Here is a 21,118-nt window from a genome sequence, read left to right as displayed (position 1 = left end):
CAAAAATTATAATTAGAAGTCTATTCCCCTATTCTTACCTGCCATCACCTCCAACCAGATGTATAATCAGAAGCTCAGGCAGCCACATCTAAAGCATACAATTTTCACAGAGAAGCTGCAGCCCTGTGGTTGGTCTCTGGCCTTCCACCTAGATAATGAACATGCCACTGCTTCTACTTTCTAGTCTCTGCTACCAGTCCAGAGGTCAAGTCTATGTATGCAAAATTCCAAAATCCTGGGGGCAGCCTACATTCCCATGAAAAGTTTTCACTCTGAACACTAGCTTCCACTTCCTTCAAATTGTCCCAACACATCCTTCACCAAAATGATATGCTTTTTCCTTCAGTTGAATTTAATACTAACTCTGGAGAAGAAACAAAAAAGATAAAGATAATAGGCCACTTCATGAAATACAAAGTGAAGGAGAGAGAAAGTAAATCACAGAGAGTGAAAGAGAAGGCCTTCCGGACATGGCAATAGCAAAGGCACTGTGAGGAGTCCAGACTGTCCAAGTTTTCGTCCAGAAGCTCGCATCCCCTCCTTAACTCTGTGAATTCTTCTGAAAATCACCATGCTGGGCAGAATGAGGGATAAAAGGTCACCAGGTTTAGGGTTGGTATGTTTTTTCCCATTATTTTTTATACTATTTTTTTTAATTTTTATTGGTCCATTACTATGATACATAGAATGGGATTTTCACATATCTGAAAATGCACACAATATAACAATATGATTTGGCCAATTTCATTCCACAATATTTCACTTAAGTGTCCCTCTTCCCTGTACATTTATCTAATTTACTGGTCTACCTTTCATGTTCATGAGATCCACATCATCTTTTTTTTTTTCTCTCTAGCTTCAACATATAACAGAAAACAGATGTTCCCTGTTCTTCTATACTTGGCTTATTTTGCTTAATATAATGTTCTCATGTTTCATCCATTTTCCTGCAAATGACATAATTTCATTTTTCTTTATAACTGAATAAAAGTGTATGTATATATATATTCCCAGCTGTGAAAACCAAAATGTTCCAGATAATGCCAAATTTGCTCTGGAGTATAGTTACCATATTTAGCAACACATATTAAAAATGTACTCACCCTTTTCTTAAATTCAAATTTAATGAGTGACCTGCATATTATCTGGCAAGGTATCATTGGGGGAGGAGCAAAACTGTTGCCCTGGTTCACAAAGAAAGACTGGGTTAGAGTCAAACCATGGAGCTCCCATGGAAGCAATGTGCACCTCCAGCTTTCTTGGACTGCCCCACCTCTCCTATCCTGGGCTGGGAGGCTCACTTCTCCAAACACACTTCACTAGGCAGCTGTGCAGATGGCTCTGCAGTGACATGCCTACCAATAGCCCCAGTTTACTGAACTGAAAGCACCTTCCCCTGTAAAACCTGCCTGATCTCCCTGCCTCCTCCATGGGTCTCTTCTGCCACCCTCAACTCCCTGCCTTTTCCTTTCTAATTAAGAGGTCTCCCAGGCAAGCTAGGGTCAGGAGACAAGGCAGTACTCACTTTGATTCCATTATCAACTGGCATCTCTTGGCTGCTTCATTTAATGGCAGTCGTCATGGCAATGGGAAACCAGTCCCTATTCACTGTGGGAAACAAAACAAAATTAAGTGGTGTCAGGGGTATGTGCTAGTCAGGACAGAACCAAGGTAGAACATGTTGAACTTAAACAGAGGAAATCATGCTGAGGCCACCCAGGCATCATCTTTAGCTTAGTGGCACTTAGGAAGAAAGGAGAAGCTACAACCTTGCCCTGGAAAAGCTCAGGGAAATGTGGTAGGTGTTTTCACGTGGTTTATCCAGCCATGTAAGTAATTTTCACTCTCATTATGAATAAACCCACACTCTTAATACTTGAGAAGGTAAAGACAGTGCTTATCTAAGAAAGTACAATGAAGGAGCCATCAATCTCAGCTCCACTCCCTTCCCTCCATATTCCCAGGATCCTCTCCATTCTTTCCCCTTTGCTCTTAGACTAAGACCACACAATCTGCTTCCTCTACAGCCTACACAGTTCTCCGTCTTCTCTGCTCCAGCTTCTTCAGTTCCATCAAATTCACCACGTTCCCCAAACAACAAAGCCTCTGGCACATACAGTTCCCTGTCTGGAATGGATTTCTCTCTTCTCTAGCTACTTTACACCTCCACATACAAAGCCTACTCATATTTCCAGCATCTTCTTCAACATCACACCCTCAGGGAAGCCTTCCCTGATCCTCTAGTCATGTGCAATTCTTCCTGTGTTTCTGTTTTGTGTCTCCTTTCTTTTTCTGAGGAGGTGATGGTACCCAGGGCTTCCTGCATGCTAGGCAAATGCTCTACCACTAAGCTACACCACTATCCACGTTTGGTGCTCTTATGGTGACAAGTGCCTTCTGTAATTACTGTCATAATTATTCTTGAGAATCTGCCAGGGTCTCTCTTCCAGGAGAATCTCAGCACCAGAAGGGCAGGGATTGAGCCTGTCTGGTTCACTGCTGCACCTATAGTATAAAGCTCATGTCAGACACAAAACCATCTAAAACCATTTAAGAAAGCCTCCAGGATTTGAACCCAGTTCTGGATGAAGTACCTTGTGCTGATTCATTGGTCTTGGGACCTTATGGCTTACTACGTCAGCACTGGACAGATTTTCCAGGTTCATAGCCTATACAAACTCCTTAGTGGCTTCAGAGACTCAGGCCAAGCTTGCAAGCTGATTAAGACCCCCCTTTCAGAAAAAAAATGGTGAGGCTGAGGCAGTCAAGGACATGGATCCTCTTAACCCAGAGGAAGGGGAAAGGGAAAACCTGATTTGGTGCTCAGATTTCTAAACAAGTGTTTTCAAATCTATCCCACTAAAAACTGGCTCTCCGACATTGGAATAGATGCCCTTTGCCAAGAAAGTGAACAAAGGAAAAAAATGGAGGAGGTCTGCTGTGGAGACACAGATATTATTTTTTTAAACCAAGCCTTTAGGAGAACCCATGATCAAAAGAGAGCTCAAAGATTGCAAATCTGAACCAGTTCCCTTCCACTGGCCCTGTGTCCTCCAATCATTGCTTACTCTCTCCAGGCCTCAGGATTCCCATCTATATATCACAAAATATGCCCTCTCACATTCCAAGTTTGTGGCACTGTGTAGGAGGGGATGGAAGAATCTGTGGTATGGATAGGTGAGTAAAAGCTTGGCTCTGATGTCAGACCTAGATGGTAAGTCCTGAATTTTCCCATTCTTGACTGGATGATCTTGATCAAGTCATTGCCCCCTCTGAACCTCAAACTACCCACCTCATAAGCCTACTGTACATTCAGAGTATGGTACATACTATTCACTGGTAAATGGAAACTCTTATTCCCCAGCAACACAGAATTTAGAAAGCACCACCAATATGTAACTTGGTGATGATTCCAGATCTAGAGTTCAACAGATCTGTCCAATGTAACAAGGTTAGGCCCCTGACCCTCCAAGGCACCAAGCAGGGCAACTACAGATCTCTCTGAGCCTGAGTAGGCCTCAGTCTATAGCCAAATCCAGGGCTCATTCCAACCCCAAACCTGTCTGACCACAGGAAAGAGTCCCAGACCTCTGGTCATTATGTGAAATGCATGCATCATAGCCTGTCCTCTAAACCAAGCTACAATGAGAAGGACTGTATTGGGACATTAGGACAACTGCATCCTGCATGTGAAAATTGAGTCCTAGAGAAGAGAAGAAATTGGGATACAGATCTGAGAGAGCTAGTGGCAAAGCTAGAACCAGGACATGAACCAGAGCCCTCCCAGAAGCTTTGCTGACACTCTCCTGCCTGCCATTTCTCAATTATGCACTTCTGAATTCAACCAACCTGCAATTTCCTTATAAAACAGGGGTACTCAGAAAACCTCTAGGCCATTCCAAGGGATCCTGGATATCTTGCAAAGTTCCTTATTGGAAAACACTAGAATGTACCACCAATCCTGGAGCTGATTCATAAAATAAAAAAGGGTAAAATCCACACACAGAGACACATACAAACAACATATACACACCCATGCTCCCTGTGCAGAGGGCACCAACAGATCCCTGTCTCCAGGCTGCCCTAAAGGGCTGTTTGCTTCCACAGGGAGAGCATTCCTAGTTGTATTTGATTCTGCCACTACATGCTCCAACCCCCAATACACATATACACACACACACACACACACACACACATGCACACCCATGCACACATAACCATGCATCATCTTGGGCTGACAACTTTAAGATGCAAGAATGCCTGCAGGGTGATGCCAGACTGAGTGATGGGGGGCTGGCAAGGCAATTGTTATACACACATGATACACACACACATATACACACATAATCATAGCCTTATTCATTCACACATACTCATCATGATTCAAAGAAATACCGAATCACAAAAACAGTTCACACACAATCATATATACACATACTTTCTAATATATGCATACTCCAGTCACATGTCCTCACAGCCATATGTGTGCACCCACTCACTCTGGGTCCAGACATGGGAATGCTACCCTGAACCCCCACAACTATAAACACTCCCTACATCTACAGGCACCTGGGAGTTGGTTGGCTATGAATTCAGAAGCCAGAATAAGCACCAGGAGGGCCCAGGACAGAGGAGCACCAGAAACATGTCTGTCATCCTCTTGTGTGGCTAGAAATGGGGGAGGACACTCAGGAGAGGGCCTCCTGTCTCCTGGAGATCACTCCAAGTACTGAGAATGTGGAGGTGCCTGAGAGAGTCTTTATGTCCTCAAACTGAACATCTCCCCTTTGCTGCAGGTTAGGATCCTTTTGTCAACCTGTTTCAACATCATCCCCACAACAGACCTGCCTGTCCCCAAGAGCTTGCCTCTCCTTTAAGATCACTAAGACCCACACACCTTTTCTCCACAAAACAGGGTCCCAGACATTTTAAGCTATGCCCCCCACCTGGGTGATCCTCACACCACATCTGCCCCTTCACACAACTTACAGACACCAGAGGTATCCCCTTGCCTTTAGCTCTACAACCCCCAAACTCGCAGGCCACATCTCCAGACCTGTGGAGGTAGATGCCCCCAATGGATGAGTAGCTTCTAATGTGGTGGCTTCTGCTGCCACGGGGCACCTCTAGAGAAGCCACTGCCCACCCCCACCCCAACCCCCCACCCAAGGAGCCTGCACATTCCTGAGTGGGTCCCAGCACCTACCTCCTTCTTCAAGGAAATCCAGTCTTCTGCAGGGTCTCTGCCCCTGGAGGAGAAGACAGGAATCCGCGGGTGATCGGGCTGTCCTTCCTTGCGCCCACCTTAGCTGCAGAAGCCACCACCGCCAAGCCTTGTGCAGCATCCTTTGGGCTAGGGTCCTGTCGAAGCGCCTCTGAACTCTGGCGGCAGTGGCTCCTGCGTTCAGTGGTTCCTGTGCTCTGGCAAGGGCTGAGCTCCTGTTCCTGGAGGCGGAGGTGCTGGTGCCGGCTCCTGAACTCTGAAAGCGGCGATAGTGGCTTTGGCTCCTGTGTTCTGTGGATGGCGGCTGCAGGTGGCTCCAGTGTCCAGGAAAGGGCGACTATAGCAGCGTTCCCTCCCGCTCTCTAGCAGCAGCAAAGGTGGCTCCCTTGCTCCTGGCGCAGCGTTGGCTCCAACAGTTCCTGTGCTCTGCTGGCGGCGACTACAGGAGCTTTCACTCTCGTGCTCTGGCAGCAGCGGCTCCTGTGTTGGGGCACAGCGTTGTCTCCAGGTGTTCCTGTGCTCTGGGGGCAGCAGCGGCTTCATGCTCTGGCCCCAAGGCATCCCACACTCTTGATGTAGCATTGCCTGCCAGGGTTCCTGTGCTCTTGCAGCATCGTCGGTGGCGGCAGCAGGGGCTCCAACGTGGCGTTGGCTCTACAGATTCCTGTGCTCTGAAGGCTACAGCGTGGGCTCAGGACGGCAGCAGCGGCGGCATTGGTTCCCCTTGATGTTGGCTCCTGAGACAGCGTTGGCGGCAGCTGGATGTTAGCTACAGCTCAGGCGGCGCCAGTTCTGGTGGCGGGAGCTCCTCTGGCGCTCCAGCATAGGCAGCGGCTCCAGGGGCGGCGTCGAAGGCTCCTGCTCTCAGGAAGCAACAAGGAACGTGAGGGGGTTGAGCTTACTGTGGTTTGGAAAGGGACTCACGCCCTGCCCTCACTTCCGGTTTCTCATCAAGGGGCGTGGTGACATGCGCAGTTTATAAATTTGGACCAATAGTCTTGCTACTTTTTACAAACCCTTATTAGCATAACAGTAAACCAATGGCATCCACCCAAGAGGTATATATACCATAGCTGCACGCACTCTCTTGTTTTCCAGGGTGCGCTGTGACTTTGGTGTCTGCAATAAAGATTGGTGGTGAGCTTCTGGGAGCTGCTGGAAGACAGATGAGCTGTTTGGCTCCAGAGGTTGCTGCTTGAGGAATCCACCTGCCAGTACAAGCAGGAAATTATATTTTCCTTACAGGAATCTTTTAGGAAGGTATGTATACTTACTCATATGTATTAATACAAATAAAATTACATTTTCTTTGTATAATTTCACACATTTCTTATTGAAAATAAGAAATTGATTTGAAAATTAGACAAAGACAATACATGGTGGCACACATCTGTAATCCCAATTATTGGGAAACTGAGGAAGGAGAGTTGCCAATTCAAGGTTCCTTTTCATTTAAAATGACTAATATAAAATCTATTTCAAGGAATTTATCTGTTTAAACAAAATTGTCAAATTTGGGGATCAAGAGTTATGTAGCATTATATTATTTTCCTGTTAATATGGATGGGGTCATTCAAGGTGCTCTGCTTTTATTCCTGATATTGACAATTTTTGCCCTCCTCTTAAATTAGTATGGTTAGGAATTTATCAATTATATGTTTTTTGTTTTTAATATCCAGGTTTGAATTGAATTTTCTTCATTCATTTTCTTTTATTTCGCTGATTCTGAGTTTAATATTTATTATATTTTGACATAGATTGATTTTTTTCTTCTGTTCAATGTGAATGCTCTGGATAATTATTTTGAAACTATTTTTTCTAATAGAAACAATTAATGCTACCCATGTTCCTCTCAACAATAAATAAGTGCACTCCATATAATTTACCTATATCAGCTATCTAGTGTTTAAAAATTCTATTTGTATATTTGACTCCTGGATTATTTGGAGTTATGCTGTTTGATTGCCAAATATTAGGGATGTTATGCATTATTTGTCTCTTTCTCGTGTGTGTGTGTGTGTGTGTGTGTGTACATGTTGCCCAGGAATGAACCCAGTGCTTTAAGTATGCTACTGAGTGCTGTACCACTGAGCTATTTACCCAAGCCCCATTGATATTGAACACAAAATTTGAATGATATCAACAGTTATACATTTTGATGTTTGTTTTATCTGTTGTCTATATTGTTGAATATTCTGTGTGCATTTAAGAAGTGCTGTTTTTGTTTTTGGTGGGATTTTGTTCTGTAAATGTCAATTAGTTCAAGTTCTCTGATTATTTCATAAAGATTATCATCTATGGATTGTGGAATTTCTGTGTAAACTTTCTATTAATTATTGAACAAGTGCTATTGAAATCTTCATCTTTGTCATTGGGTTTTAAGTATTGTGCTTAGAGATCCATCATTTTATGTGTTCATGTACTTTAAAGAATTTGGGAGAACATGCAAATTTAGGATTGTTAAGACTTATGGAATTGTTCTTTTCATCAGGTAATGTGCCACCTCACATAGTTCTGTTTTGAGGTTCTCTTTCTTTCATATTATTAGACCTTCTTGAGCTTTCTTTTGGTTAGGGGTTTCATAGTACATATTTTTTCCCATTGCTCAAAAGATAATAAATGATTTTAATTAAATGCCTACCAATACAGAAATATCCTTATTGTAGTAAGTTTATTTTGTCTTATAGTATCGTGGAAAATATTTTATAGCTTTTTAATTTTGAATACTGTAAATATTAATATTTCTAACTATACTTATTAGTACAGTGTGAATTGTCTATAGATGTAAAAAATTCATTCTATGTGAGTAAAATTTTCTTTCATGATGACCATCATACTGACACTAAATTTGTCTTTCTATATTTTGCCAACTGTTGGACATACACTGAAGCAGATATGTCAGGAATGAAGAATTTTTTTAAATTAAGTGTGAAAATAAAAATTTATGATTTTTATATTTGTCTGTTGATGCTCAGAATCTGTTATTTAAGTTGAATATTGGTAGCTACCAGAATTTCTAAATAAATCAAAAGATTATTCAGATATATTGGAATTGTAAAGTCAAATAAATGAAAGATGAAAGGTGGCAGTCAAGTTTCTCACTGTTGAGAAATAGATGTCTTTTAAAATGTTGAGGCAACTTCCTTTGATTTTTTTTCTGGTGTTTTAAACATAAATGGGTAGTAGATTTTGTCTAATACTTTTTCTAAATCTATTGAGATAACCATGTAATTTTTTTTTATTTAACTCTCTTTTGTGCTGAACTACATTTATTTATTGACATATTTTGAACACACCTTGAATAATTGGGATGAAACCCACTTTATCAGGATACACAATATCTTCTTGATTTTTTTTTTAGTGTGGTTTGGTAAGAATTTTTGCATCTATGTCCATCAGGGATATTGGTCTGAAATTTTCTTTTCTTGATGTGTCTTTGTCTGGTTTTGCTATTAGGATAATATTGGGCTTCACTGTGACCAAAAGATCTTACAAGAACAATTTTAGAGAAGAAAAATTTTATTTGGAGCTCAAGGTTTCAGAGGCCTTTGTCTATAAATGGCCAGCTTCATTTATGTGGGCCAGATATGAGGCAGAACATCATGTCAAAAATAAACATTCAAAAATAAACAGAACACTATATAAGACACAAATGAAAAAAATCAACCAGCTACTTTTAATACAATTTGTCAACCAATCTTAAATTCTGAGTTCCACTGAATTTGATTCTTCTCACAATTCCAATTAATTTACTGCTAAGAATTTTCCCAAGTCATTAGGATATTTGCTTAAAATGTAAATAATTCCAACAATGTGTTTTCTAGAAAATAAAAACTACAACCATAGCTTAGCACATAAAATTTGTCCTTTAGGCAAGTTACTGAATAAATCAAACAGAAACAACTATACTCCTGTTTAATGCTTTTACATTTTGTAACACCATATTCAACAATTTCTAAATTTGGAAAATCAGTTCAGATTGCACACAAGCACTAACTTTAAAACGTAAAACCTTATAGGTTTCTACAAAATACTTGTGAATAAATGTATTCCACAGAAAAAGAACAGAAAAATCAACACCACTCAAACAAATCTCAGCAAGAAGCACAAGATCAGTATATTCATAAGTACAGAATATATGATTCATGCTAAAGAGTATTTTTCCCCTAATTTAATTTAATTCACCTAGGCAATTTTTGTTTAAAGCACTTGCAAAGCTTTAAGGAAGCAAACATAGCTAGCTAGCCTCTTCTGCTGCACATACATACAAGGATGATACATTCATTTCCTGATATCATTCCACAATTTAGAAATCAAAATAACAAAATTTGTTTCTTACCTGCAGTTAGGAGAGGGTTAAGGGTTATTTCAGCTAGCTCCTTCTGAATTCTGTTAGTGAAGTGGGAACAGACAAAAAGGATTTGAGACAGTCTACAGAATAACCAGAAAATCAGAATGCCCTCTACCATCACGCAGGTAACTGCAAGGCTGGTTTTGCCTTCAGTAATGCTAACATGGCTGCTTCCTCTTTGTTCTCAGAGGCATAACCCAAACTCCTTAACAGAAAATTGCAGCTTTTTTCTTACTTGCTACTGTAAATAGGTAAGTCATTTACACCTGATTTGAGAAAGTCCTCCACTACTACTTAAAAAAAGGATATAAAATCTATTTTAAAACTCTTTTTACCAAAGAAATTCTCTTTTCAAGCTTATATGCAAATGAGACAAAACGGAAGGAGGAAAAGCACTAGAATATTTTTTACTTCAATCCACTTTTACTGTGGTAAAAATTATAAAGCTATTGCAAGAGTACATTAATAGTTTTGTCAATATTTTATCTGTTTAAAAAAAGTTTAAAATTTACAAATACCTTTACCAATGAAAAACTTCCAAGGACTATTTTAGCAATCTTACTTAATCATTTCTTTTCTCTGATCTTAGGTACAGCACGTAAATTTAAATTTCATACTCTTGGAGGAAAGAGAGCCTTGAGGTAAGGGGAAAAAGAGCATTTCTCTGATTTTCTTGAAAGTTAAAATGTTTTCAAAAGTTGTTAAATGTTCTCTCCACAAGATTACAACACACTGAGAAGAATTTTAAATTACTTCAAAGACTGCTGCTGCTATTCAATATAATATTCTCAAGTTCATTAGTGTATGATTAATGGTGCAATGACTGTGAAAATGTATAGAAAAATAAGAACATGAATCACCATAAAATGCAATAATTGATCAGTTTTTATATTTCCTTTTTCTTTTAGTTGTGATCAATGAAAAACAACAAAACATCAACATTAGGTAATGCTATAGGTACACTTTATGTTTGATACAAGAGTTCTACTAAGTACAACCACTATCACTGATGGAGTCCCATTCATGGATTTTTTTTTTTTTTTTGCCATCATAGAAAATAAAAGTCAGCAGGAAACAAATAATCTTTCACTTATAACCAACAAAATGTTTTTTTCCTGCTGTTGATTTTCACTACTATGTCAAGAACATCCATGAGTTTTAAAGATGTGCAAGGTTTTAACAGCAAAGTGACACCTGACATTGTTAATGGCTACTTTTCCGTTTTATTTGTTCTCACAAGAACAAGGAGGGATAACTATAACTACAAAAAAAATTATACCTATTATGCAGGATTTAAAGACTTGTTTGTAAAACTAAGCAAATTTAAAATCTGCTTTCAAAAAAAAGCCAAGGCCTGACATTCAACATTTTTTAGCAAATATAAACATTTTTGATCATTTCCTTTCATGAAAAGTGACACATTTCCTTTTATGAAGTTGCCACCACAGATGCCTGGACTGACACCCATGTGGACACGTGCTAATTTCACTCAAGAGTATAACTCACAAAAGGAAACATCCCCAATGTACCATCTAATTCAGTTTCACAAATTTTCCTTGCCAACTCCTTAAACTGTCAGGATGAGAATTCAGTCTCTAGGACTCTTGCTGAAATTACCAAAGTACAGAATAAGTTTGCTTAGAAGCATAATTTTAGTGAGGTCGTTTTCATGCTCCCTAAAGGATGACAATTCATTCAAGTACAAATATAATTGGTCATGAAGTAATTCTGGAGTATTGTTCTTGATGTAAAAATAAAAGCATCAAATTGCTTGAAAGACAACCTGACAATGTTACCTTAGATAACTTAGCAGTGGTTTTGCTAGAGAGTTTGGTGCTCTTCTTCAGCTGGGTGGCAGAAGGTTCTTTCTTCATGATCTTCAGGCTCTGGAGCAGCAGGGTCTTGCTGGTCTGAATCTGAACTGCCACTGTTAGTGCTGGGGCTGTCATCATCGGACATTTGCTCATCACTGGCCATTTGATGAAGTTATCACTTGGAAAAATTTTTTAAAGAGGAAAGAGAAGAGGGAAGAAATGTTAATCTAAGAAATCAATCAACAGCTTTTCCTTATCTTAATATCATTCCCAAATTGTATCTCTATAAAAAGGCTTCAAAAGTGTTCACATTTATTGTATGAAAATGTTACTGGGGATAGGATGAATCTTACAATGTCAGCTCTCAGGGATTGTCCGAAATCACCCACTCACATTTTTTTCCATTCCTTGGATAATCTATGAATTGTCTACTTTCTCAGAAGGCATGAAAAAGATTTGCCGGGGAACTTAAGGCAAGGAGTATTAACAACATAACTGCAAATAACAGATTTTTATGAAAAATGTTAAAAAGTCACTACATGTCCAAATATTCACAGACTGACATGGGTCAGAGCTACCAAATTCCCTTTCCCAGAGGAAAACATTCCCTGTTAACCGCTCATATGCTTATTTAAGGCGAACATTCCCCTTCTATGCACGTAAAACCTTTAAACACAACACTGGGAAATTTAAAACTCAACTAACAAGCTTCCCTAGCCTTTTCCACAGCCAGCAGTGAAGATTCATCCAGCCGCCACCATGGGAAAAGCAGAATCCAAACTGCACTTTCTGCAAAGCTCCCCACGTCACCAAGGTTCCTTGCTCAATCTTAAATCACGGGGGACATTTTATCCAAAATTAACGAAAAGAAGGGTAAAAGCCCAAGGAAAAACAACAAAGCCCCAAGAACTGCAACAAATGTCTGTGCCCTCATAGGGGAGCAGCTGCCGCTGCTGCTGCCAGCATCCACGCAGCTCCACGGCCCTTTTTGGGGAAGGTCGCCTACGGACAGCTCGCTGCCCCAGCCGCCAAGTAATAGGAGCAGCCAAAAGGTCCAGCAGCTCGGGGACACCGGTGGCGTGGACGCCTGCCGCTGCTGCCACAGCCCTAACTGCCCACCCCCCAGGACCCCAGCCCCGCTGTCCTACCTTGCCACCTGAAGGAAGCTGCCGCCACCCCTACTGCCCCCAACACTGACCCCAGCCCCCCCCCTTTCCTCACGGCGGGAATGAAGCTGCTGCTGCCACCGCCCCAGCTGAAGCCCACGGGGACACCATCCCCGCTGCCCTACGAGATCGTAACTGCTGACGCCGCCCTAACTGCCCACCCCCCAGGACCCCAGCCCCGCTGCACTACCTTGCCGCCTGAAGGAAGCTGCCGCCGCTACCGCCCCGGCTGAAGCCCATGTGGACACCATCCCTGCTGCCCTACATGAACGTAACTGCCGCCGCCGCCCTACCTTGCCGCCTGAAGGAAGCTGCCGCTGCCCCTACTGCCCCCCACGTGGTCCCCAGCCCCGCCGCCTTACCTGCAGTAGGAATGAAGCTGCCGCCGCCACCGCCCCAACTGAAGCCCACACGGACACCATTCCCGCTGCCCTACTTCCCGGCGGGAACAAAGCTGCTGCCGCGGCTACCACAGCCCTAGCTGCCCCCAAAGCCTACCTCAGTCGCAGCGGCAGGAACGAGGCAGCGGCAGGAAGGAGGCGGCCTCTGAAGCCTCTGATGTCGCTGCCACCCCCACGCCGACCCCCACGCAGACCCCCACGCAGACCCCCATGCCTTCGCTGCCTTACCTTGCGGCAAGAACAAAGCCGCCGCTGCCACCCAGGCTGACGCCCACAGGAGCCCAGACCGGCTGCCTTACCTCGAGGTGGGAACCTGTGGGAACTAAGCTGCCGCTGCCGCTGCCCCTGCTGTCATCCATGCAGACCCCAGCCTCAAGCCTCACCTCGCAGCCTGAAGGAAGCCGCTACTGCCCCCTTCCAGTGCCCCCACGTGGACTCCAGCCCCGCTTACATTGCGGTGGGAAGGAAGCTGCTGCCGTGATGCCCCGGCTGCCCCCCACGCGGACCCAGCCCCGATGCCTTACCACGCGGCCAGAATGAAGCTGCAGCCAACGCCCTGGCTGACGCCCACCAGACCCAAGCCCCGCCACCTTACCTCGCTGTGGGAAGGAAGGTTCCACTGCCGCCGCCCTGGCTGACCACCAAGCGGACCCCAGGCTCATCCCCTGCCCCTTACCACGCGGCGGGAATGAAACTGCTGCCACCGGGGCACTGCCGGGTCCCCCCTGCACCATGCTGACCCCAGCCTCACTACCTTACCTGGCCGCTTGAAGGAGGCTGCTGCCGCTGTCCAAGCTGCCGACGCTGTCCAGGCTGCCCCTCACAAGGACCTCAGCCTTCCGCCTTACCTTGCCACATGAACTACGCTGCCGCTGTCGCAGTCCCCTTCGCCGTCACCGCTCCAGCTGCCCTCTAAGCGTACCCCAGCCCTGCTTCCTTACCTCACCGAGTGAGTAGTTTTGCTTGTTTGTGTATAACTACCCCACAATAGACTTTTGTTATTTAAGAGGGCTACAGGAAATCTTTGCCTGTTCTTATATTTAGGAATACAATGACAAGGAAAGTGTGAGTTTCTGCATGGGTGCACTCATAGCTATGTGAATTGAGTGCTTAACCCACCACATTCATTCACTGACTGCAGAACCATGACCTGTGCACCTGACAGAAAATATGTGCAATATGTATCTCAGCAAAGCTAAAACCATCAGCCATCACAGACTACCCCAACTTCTGAGAAAGTGTGCAAATCAGTAATCTTTATATTCTAAGGGTCTCCCTATCATACGTAACATAGAAATATATATGTGATATCATTAATCCTAACATGTGCCTTTTATCATCTCTAAAATCAAAATGTACCATCCAATAAATGATGTTTTCAATCACTCTTAGGCAGCAATTGTGATGCAATTACCATTGCTTGAGACTGCATGAACTTGTCCATTGCTCTTTATATTGTGATGTATGATAAAAATACAAGAACAAATAAGTTTAAGAAAATTATTTCAATAAACATGAAATAAAAATTCTAAGTAACAAATAATATTATTACAGTTTAATTGGTAATGATTATTCATTTATAATGGCACATAAAATGTTGCATCTTTGAATTAACTCTTTAACTTGATATTATAATTTATGCCATTGTTTAGCTGACAACAATTTTTCTTAGAGGCAAAATAATGATTATATTATAATCAAACTTTCAATTTCATGTCATGGCAAAAGCACATACTAATTTTTTTAGACTAGTCATTTATCAATTTGTTGACTATGTTAAAGAACTCAGAATTACTGATATAGTTAAATGCATTTATCTATTAAGCTAGGCAGTAGACATTACAAAATGTTTATACTAGATCTGGAAAGATGATTATAGCTAATAGTTCTTAAGCACTTACCATATGTCAAGCACTATTCTCAGTTCTGTACATGTCCTAGGACTTAATCCTTTTGCAACACTATAGGGTTAATATTATAACTATCCCCACTCATTTTATATATTAAGAAACCGAGGCATGAGAGGCAAAAAAATTATCCAAAAGATACATAATAAGTGTGGATACAGGATGTACGTTAAGATTGTCTGACTGCAGAAACTCTGATCCACTTAGACACTATAGTCACAAATGTTTGTCCCTGCCCTTAAGCAACTAAATCTAACAGAAGAAAGAATATACCAATTAAGTTTAAGGGTAATGTCATAATGGAGTTAGATATAAAGTTCAAGAGATGTGCAGGAGAAGGATCATGTAAGTTTGTTTGTCACGACATATTTGTGTACTGTTATCTAATAAATGTCTGTCTTATTAATAAATCTATAAGCTCATCAAGAGGCAGGGGCTTTGTTGGCTCGTTGTTTGGTCAGCTGTTGACCTAGGGCATAGCACTAGGTTTCATTTTTTTCATTTGTTTTCACTAGGTTTCATTTTTTTCATTTGTTTTCATTTTTGCCTCAGGGAGTAAGGAAGGCTAAAGAGAAGCAATATTTGAGTATACACTCAATGAATATGCTGTATGATTTTTGTAAATTTAACAATATGTTTCAAACCTGTACAGTAAGCAACATGTTGGCTCTGCAATTCCAATGCTCATAATTCATCCTAGAAACTATATGTAGTGCTGAGAATCGAACCTAGTGCCTCACACATGCTAGGCAAATGCTTTACCACTGAGCTACAACAAAAGCCCCCTCATCCTAAGGAAATAATAAAAATTAAGGCACTTTGTCCCAGTTGCTATTAAGGCTAGGTTTGTTAATGTAGTAGTACATAGAATAATGTACCTTTTCCCATGAATAGATAGATGTCTGAGAGTTTGAGAAAGAAGGCTGATTCAAATAGCTTTTGAATTAGCTTCATATTTTAGTGTACATGTTATATCTGTTCTTCTAATAATTCCATAGATAATGGAGATTAAGTTATGCTGCCAAATATATTAAGCATTTCATGCACTAAAAAAATAAAGCCAAACCATTATCTCATTATAACTCTGCTCCTAAAATTATCCTATTTGTTTATGGAATTCTGTAACAAATTTATGTTGAATCATTGCACCTGAAAATCTCATAGTACTAGTGACTTGGGGAAAGGGATTGAGTATGCAGTAATAAGGTTTGAAATTTATAACTTGCCATCTTAGGCAATAAACCTAGCCAAGTTTCTTAAAAGACAATTTGAGACACTAATAAAACTTCTGCCAAAATAATCTTTTGCAGAGCCAAAATAACTATAGGTATGATAAACTGGCCCTAATACATGAACTTATGAAACAAACAGACTATCTGTAGTTCTGATATTGCTGTTTGCTTGAAAAGTATGCATGGGAGAAAACAATATTTTGTATAGCAAGTGTCAGAAATGCAGACAGGCTTCCAAAGGATAATAATTTCTATTCATATAGAATTGTATAATTTCTAAAGATTCTTCACAAGAAAATTCTTTATTTGGTTTCTATGGTTATTTAAAGAAGTCACTTCACTTTTCGGTAATGTTATTTCTTTTTTTTTCTTTTCTTTTTCTTTTTCTTTTTTCTTTTTTTCAATGCTGGAGACTCAATTCCAGGGCCTCATGCATGCTAGGTAAGTGCTGTACCACTGATGCACATCACAAGCCTGATAATACTGTTTCTTAAATAATTTTTTATAGCTCCAACAGTGTGATAATAAGGTAATTTGAGAGAGAATTCATGATTGGTTGATGAGAAATGATCACCATGCTGTCAGGAAATATAAGGTAAGTCACTACAATGTTTATATCTGAAATTTTTGTTGTTTCTAATTAGCGTATTTATCTTTGCTTCAGATTCTACATCATTATCCTTCAAGACTCCACTTTACATATATTCTTAATGTTATATCCTCTAAATAGACAATTGGAAACCACAATAGTAAACACTGCATAAGAGGAAAATTTGACCTCTTAAAAGGAAAGAGTTGTCTACTGAGACTTGATGTGAACAAATGAATATTCATTCAAATAAACATCTGTTACTTCTACAAGCCATTGCAGTAAATCAGTTTTAAGAGGCTGTACAGAGATGAATATTATATCATCCTCCCTCACCCCGAATCAATCTCTTATAATGGAATCTCTTTGTTTGGATTTCATATAATACATACTTCATTAAAATACACTGTAGTTATTTAGCTCAGGCAACACAGAGCCTGTGCATATGCTTCTGATACCAGTCCCTAATGGCTGTTTGTAATTATTTGGTATTTGCAACACACAACTTAGGTGAGTTTATTAAGTTTTATGGTTGTTAATGCTGCAATGTTGATCCTCATTTGCAGTGTCTTTTAGTAAGCAGGTACATGTTCTTGTAGCAAATTGAATACCTGTGCACACACATATACATGTATATATATGCAAACACACACACACACACACACACACACACACACACTCACACACACATATATACAAGAGGAAAGAGATGCTTTGCTAGAGTGATTACATCAGATTTAGTTATTAATTCAAACATTATTTATATTGGACTAGGCACGGATTGCCAGGTGATGCTTGGAATTTTCCTCAAACAACAACCTTACATGACTATTATTTGAATATGCTAACATAGTTAATGTACAAATATAATTTCTTAGTATCTTATGTTCTTTACAGGAATTAAGAAATTTCATAATTCTACAAACTATTCTTCAACCTACATTATGGATGTTTTGTGAGATAGGTAGATAGAGTAAGACATTAGCCTTTGGAGATTAAGTTAAACCTTTATCCTTTCTTGCCTTCTCAGACTTCAAGCAATGCAGAGGAAATTTCCATGCCTCTAATGATTTCTTTCTGGCAAAAAGCTCCCATCTTGTAGGCATGTAGAGGTAGCATTCAGTCACCAGTCCTTATGAGCATAGAGAAGGCACTTAGACCACTGGAGATTTCAAAGATTGTAGAACCAATGTGTCAAGAACTATGTACAAATACCAAATATTTAATTTTTATTGTACCACAGAAAGACATTGCTAGCATTTTTTAAAGATTTGCTGCCTACCATACATCTTTTGACCCTGTTTTCCTTTTATACTGTCTTCTTTTATATTTTATTGATTTTTTATAGTGATATGCTTTGATTTCTCTTTCTTTTCCATATATTTAATTGATTTCACTCAGTCTTACTTAAAATATTGTATAGTTATAACAGTCTTCTTCAAACTAATAAAAACTAAATTGCATATAAAAACCACATTATTAATCATTTCCATGGACTTTATATTATTAACATCACAATTTATATCATTTTGTTTTGTGTAGCCAAGAATGTATCTTATACTATTGTTTTAAGACTTATGTCTTTAACTTTTATACTAGAATTTAACAGCAATTGCCACAGTACTGTTACAATGATATATTACTGTTACAATGATATATTATTCTATTCTTCAATAGAAAGTTTTATACTTACCTATGTATTGATGGTGCTATTTAGCTTTGGTTTGTTTCAACTTGAAGAAATCTCTTTAACATTTCTTGTAAGATTGGTCTTGTAATGATAGACTTCTTCAGCTTTGTTTGGGAATATGTTTATGTCTTCTCCAATTTTAAAAAACAATTTTGTCAGATATTACATTCTTGGTTGTTGCTTTTTACCTTTCTGCATTTTGAAAATGTTCCACTGCCCTTTTGTCTGCAAAGTTTCTGCTGAGACAGCCATTGACTATCTCGGGAAAAATTCGCTGTATGTGATATGTCACTTTTCACTAGCTGCTCTCACAGTTCTCTTTGTGTCTGAATTTTCACATTTCAATTATAATTTCTCTCAATGTGGAATTCTTTGGGTTCATCTTATTTTAGATTTCTTTGGATTTTTTAAAAATTTCAAAAGTTTTTTCTTTAAAAAAATTTCAAAAGTTTTTTTCCCCATTATTTCTTTGAGTAAGTTTTTGGGTCTGTCTTTTCCTTCTTGGACATTCATTATATATATTGGTCTACTCAATGGTGTATTCACCAAGCTTCCTTCATTCTTTTTCACGTTTTTTTCTTTTTATCCAATTAACTGGGTAATTTCAAATGACCTGTCTTCAAATTCAGTGATTCTTCAGCTTGATCTAGTATGATGTTTTGATGCAGACTGAATTTCTTTGGTGAATTTTTCAATGTAGTTACTGTTTTCTTTAAGGTCTAGACTTCTTTTAGCTCACATGTATCTTTGCTAAAATTTTCATTTTCTTTATTCATTTTTTCCAAATTAATTTTGAATACTTTGCCAGGTAATTCATATATTATGTGTCAGTAAAATTGGGGTATTGAAGTTTCATCTTGTTCCTTTTGGAGAGGCATGTGTTCTTATTTGTTCATTTTCCTTGTCTCTTAGAGTTAATACCTGCACATTAGAAAAAGCAACCATCTTTTCCAGTCTTCATAAATAGGAGTTTTATAGAACAAGACTCTCAGTAGGAAGCCCTGCCAGGGACCTTTCAAACTCTCTGTGTATGTGTCTTTGCTGGATTTGGTTGTGTAAATTCCCAGTTAGGGATGTTCTTTTTATCTTCATTTGCATTTATTTATTACTTTCCTTCATGAATTCACAATCTTCTGCTGCTTCTGGTTTCTGTCTGTGGTATCACTGGTTTTCTGGTGCAGCAGCACACCTGGACTCTTTTGAGTTCTCAGAGGCACACAGACATCTAGATTATACCAGGTCTCATTCATGTTCTGAAAACAGTGAGACTGAAGCCAATTCTGAATGTTTGGTATATTTTTCTTCCTTCTTTCTTCATTGCAGAGATGAGCCAGGCTCTGAGATCCTCATTGATTATTTTGTGCTGATCCAGGAGAGGGTAGAAGATGACTGTATAGTAGTACAAACTTTGCCTTTATTCTCAGTTACCCTTGTGTATCTAGAATATGCCTGGTCTCACCAGTGCTCTTAGACAGATGAGATAAAGTCAGTCCCTCAGACAGCCTCTGAAAATGCTGGAACATTGCATGCTTGATCCAGCTATTCCCTTGCAGGGAAAAACTGAGATTTGGTGATTTCTTTACCCACTTTTTTGAACAACAAGACAGGATATGTATGATAAGTACTTACTTGATAGTCCAAACTGCCACCTTTCCCCCCAGTGTGTTAGGTATCTGGGGGATACCATCAGTGCTTTAAGATAAACAAGACAGAAGCCAGTCTCTCTGGCAGCCCCTGAAAAAGTTGGAAACTTATACATACAGTCTAACCCTTTTCCTCCTCAAGAACTGGAATTTGGTGGTTTCCATCTGCTTACTTTTCAGTTCTACGAAGTCCCGGGACTGTGTCAGGTGCATACTTGCTAGTCTAAACTACCATCTTTGTTCTCAGTGTCTCCTACATGTCCACAACATGCCAGCTTCTCACTTGCTTCAAGATAGGTAAGAAGGAATCAGACTCTTGGGTAGAATTCAGTCCCTGGAAAATTTAGAATGTTGGACACGCAGTCCATCTCTTTCCCTCCCATGAGGAACCTGGGATTTGGGGGTTTCAGCAGTGAACTCTGCACTGAGCCTTGGGAAGGGCTACAGAGCATACTTGCTTAATAGATATCCTCCACATTTTTCTTTTTGTTCTCAGGGGCTCTCACCCAGAGTGAGACTCACATTCATGCAAGAAGTGAAGTACCCAAGGGTTACCCTTGGGTAGCCCTCAGGAAAGTCAGAAAATTGGATTTGGACGTACAGTTCAGACCCACCCTTCCCTCCTCAGGAAGAAGCTGGTGCTGCAATTTCCTAGTGATACTCTGAAACTGTCCTGGGGAGGACTTATGTTGTTAGGGTTTCATGGGTTTTGCTACCAACTTCAATGTGGCTAGTTTTGTGCTGCTCATATAATAGGGTTCTTCATTTTTCACAAAGGGACTTGATCTATGTTTCTTTGAATCTGTGTGTCCAAGAGGGAAGGAAAGGCCAAAGCTTCTCATACCATTTCTCTGAGGTCACCTCCCACTTTTTCTTTCTGCTTGGCTTTCTTTGCTTTCCTTCTGCCTTCTCCGTGCAGAGCTGTGTTTCCTCCCAACACTGACATGTTATTGGACTAGTTTGCCTAGCTTATTGCATCCAGCATAATCAAATCTCATGTAGATCTGTCACAGGCTTATATTCATGTACATGTTTATAAATACTCATCTATCTGAATTTGGCAGTATTTACAAATATACTTTTCTGCATTTCCTGACTCAA

The 21,118-nt window shown here is 40.2% G+C and overlaps 1 pseudogene; it reads left to right on the top strand.

Moving 5' to 3' along the window:
- Nucleotides 1-13,492: 13,492 nt before the first annotated feature.
- LOC144256077 (adenylate cyclase type 10-like) overlaps nucleotides 13,493-21,118 on the top strand; it is a 30,981-nt pseudogene continuing 23,355 nt past the window's right edge.

Source organism: Urocitellus parryii, chromosome 7 (genome assembly GCF_045843805.1).
Source record: "Urocitellus parryii isolate mUroPar1 chromosome 7, mUroPar1.hap1, whole genome shotgun sequence".
Taxonomy (NCBI): Eukaryota; Metazoa; Chordata; class Mammalia; order Rodentia; family Sciuridae; genus Urocitellus; species Urocitellus parryii.
Note: the sequence above shows the minus strand (reverse complement) of the source record. Positions and strands in the feature narration are given on the sequence as shown.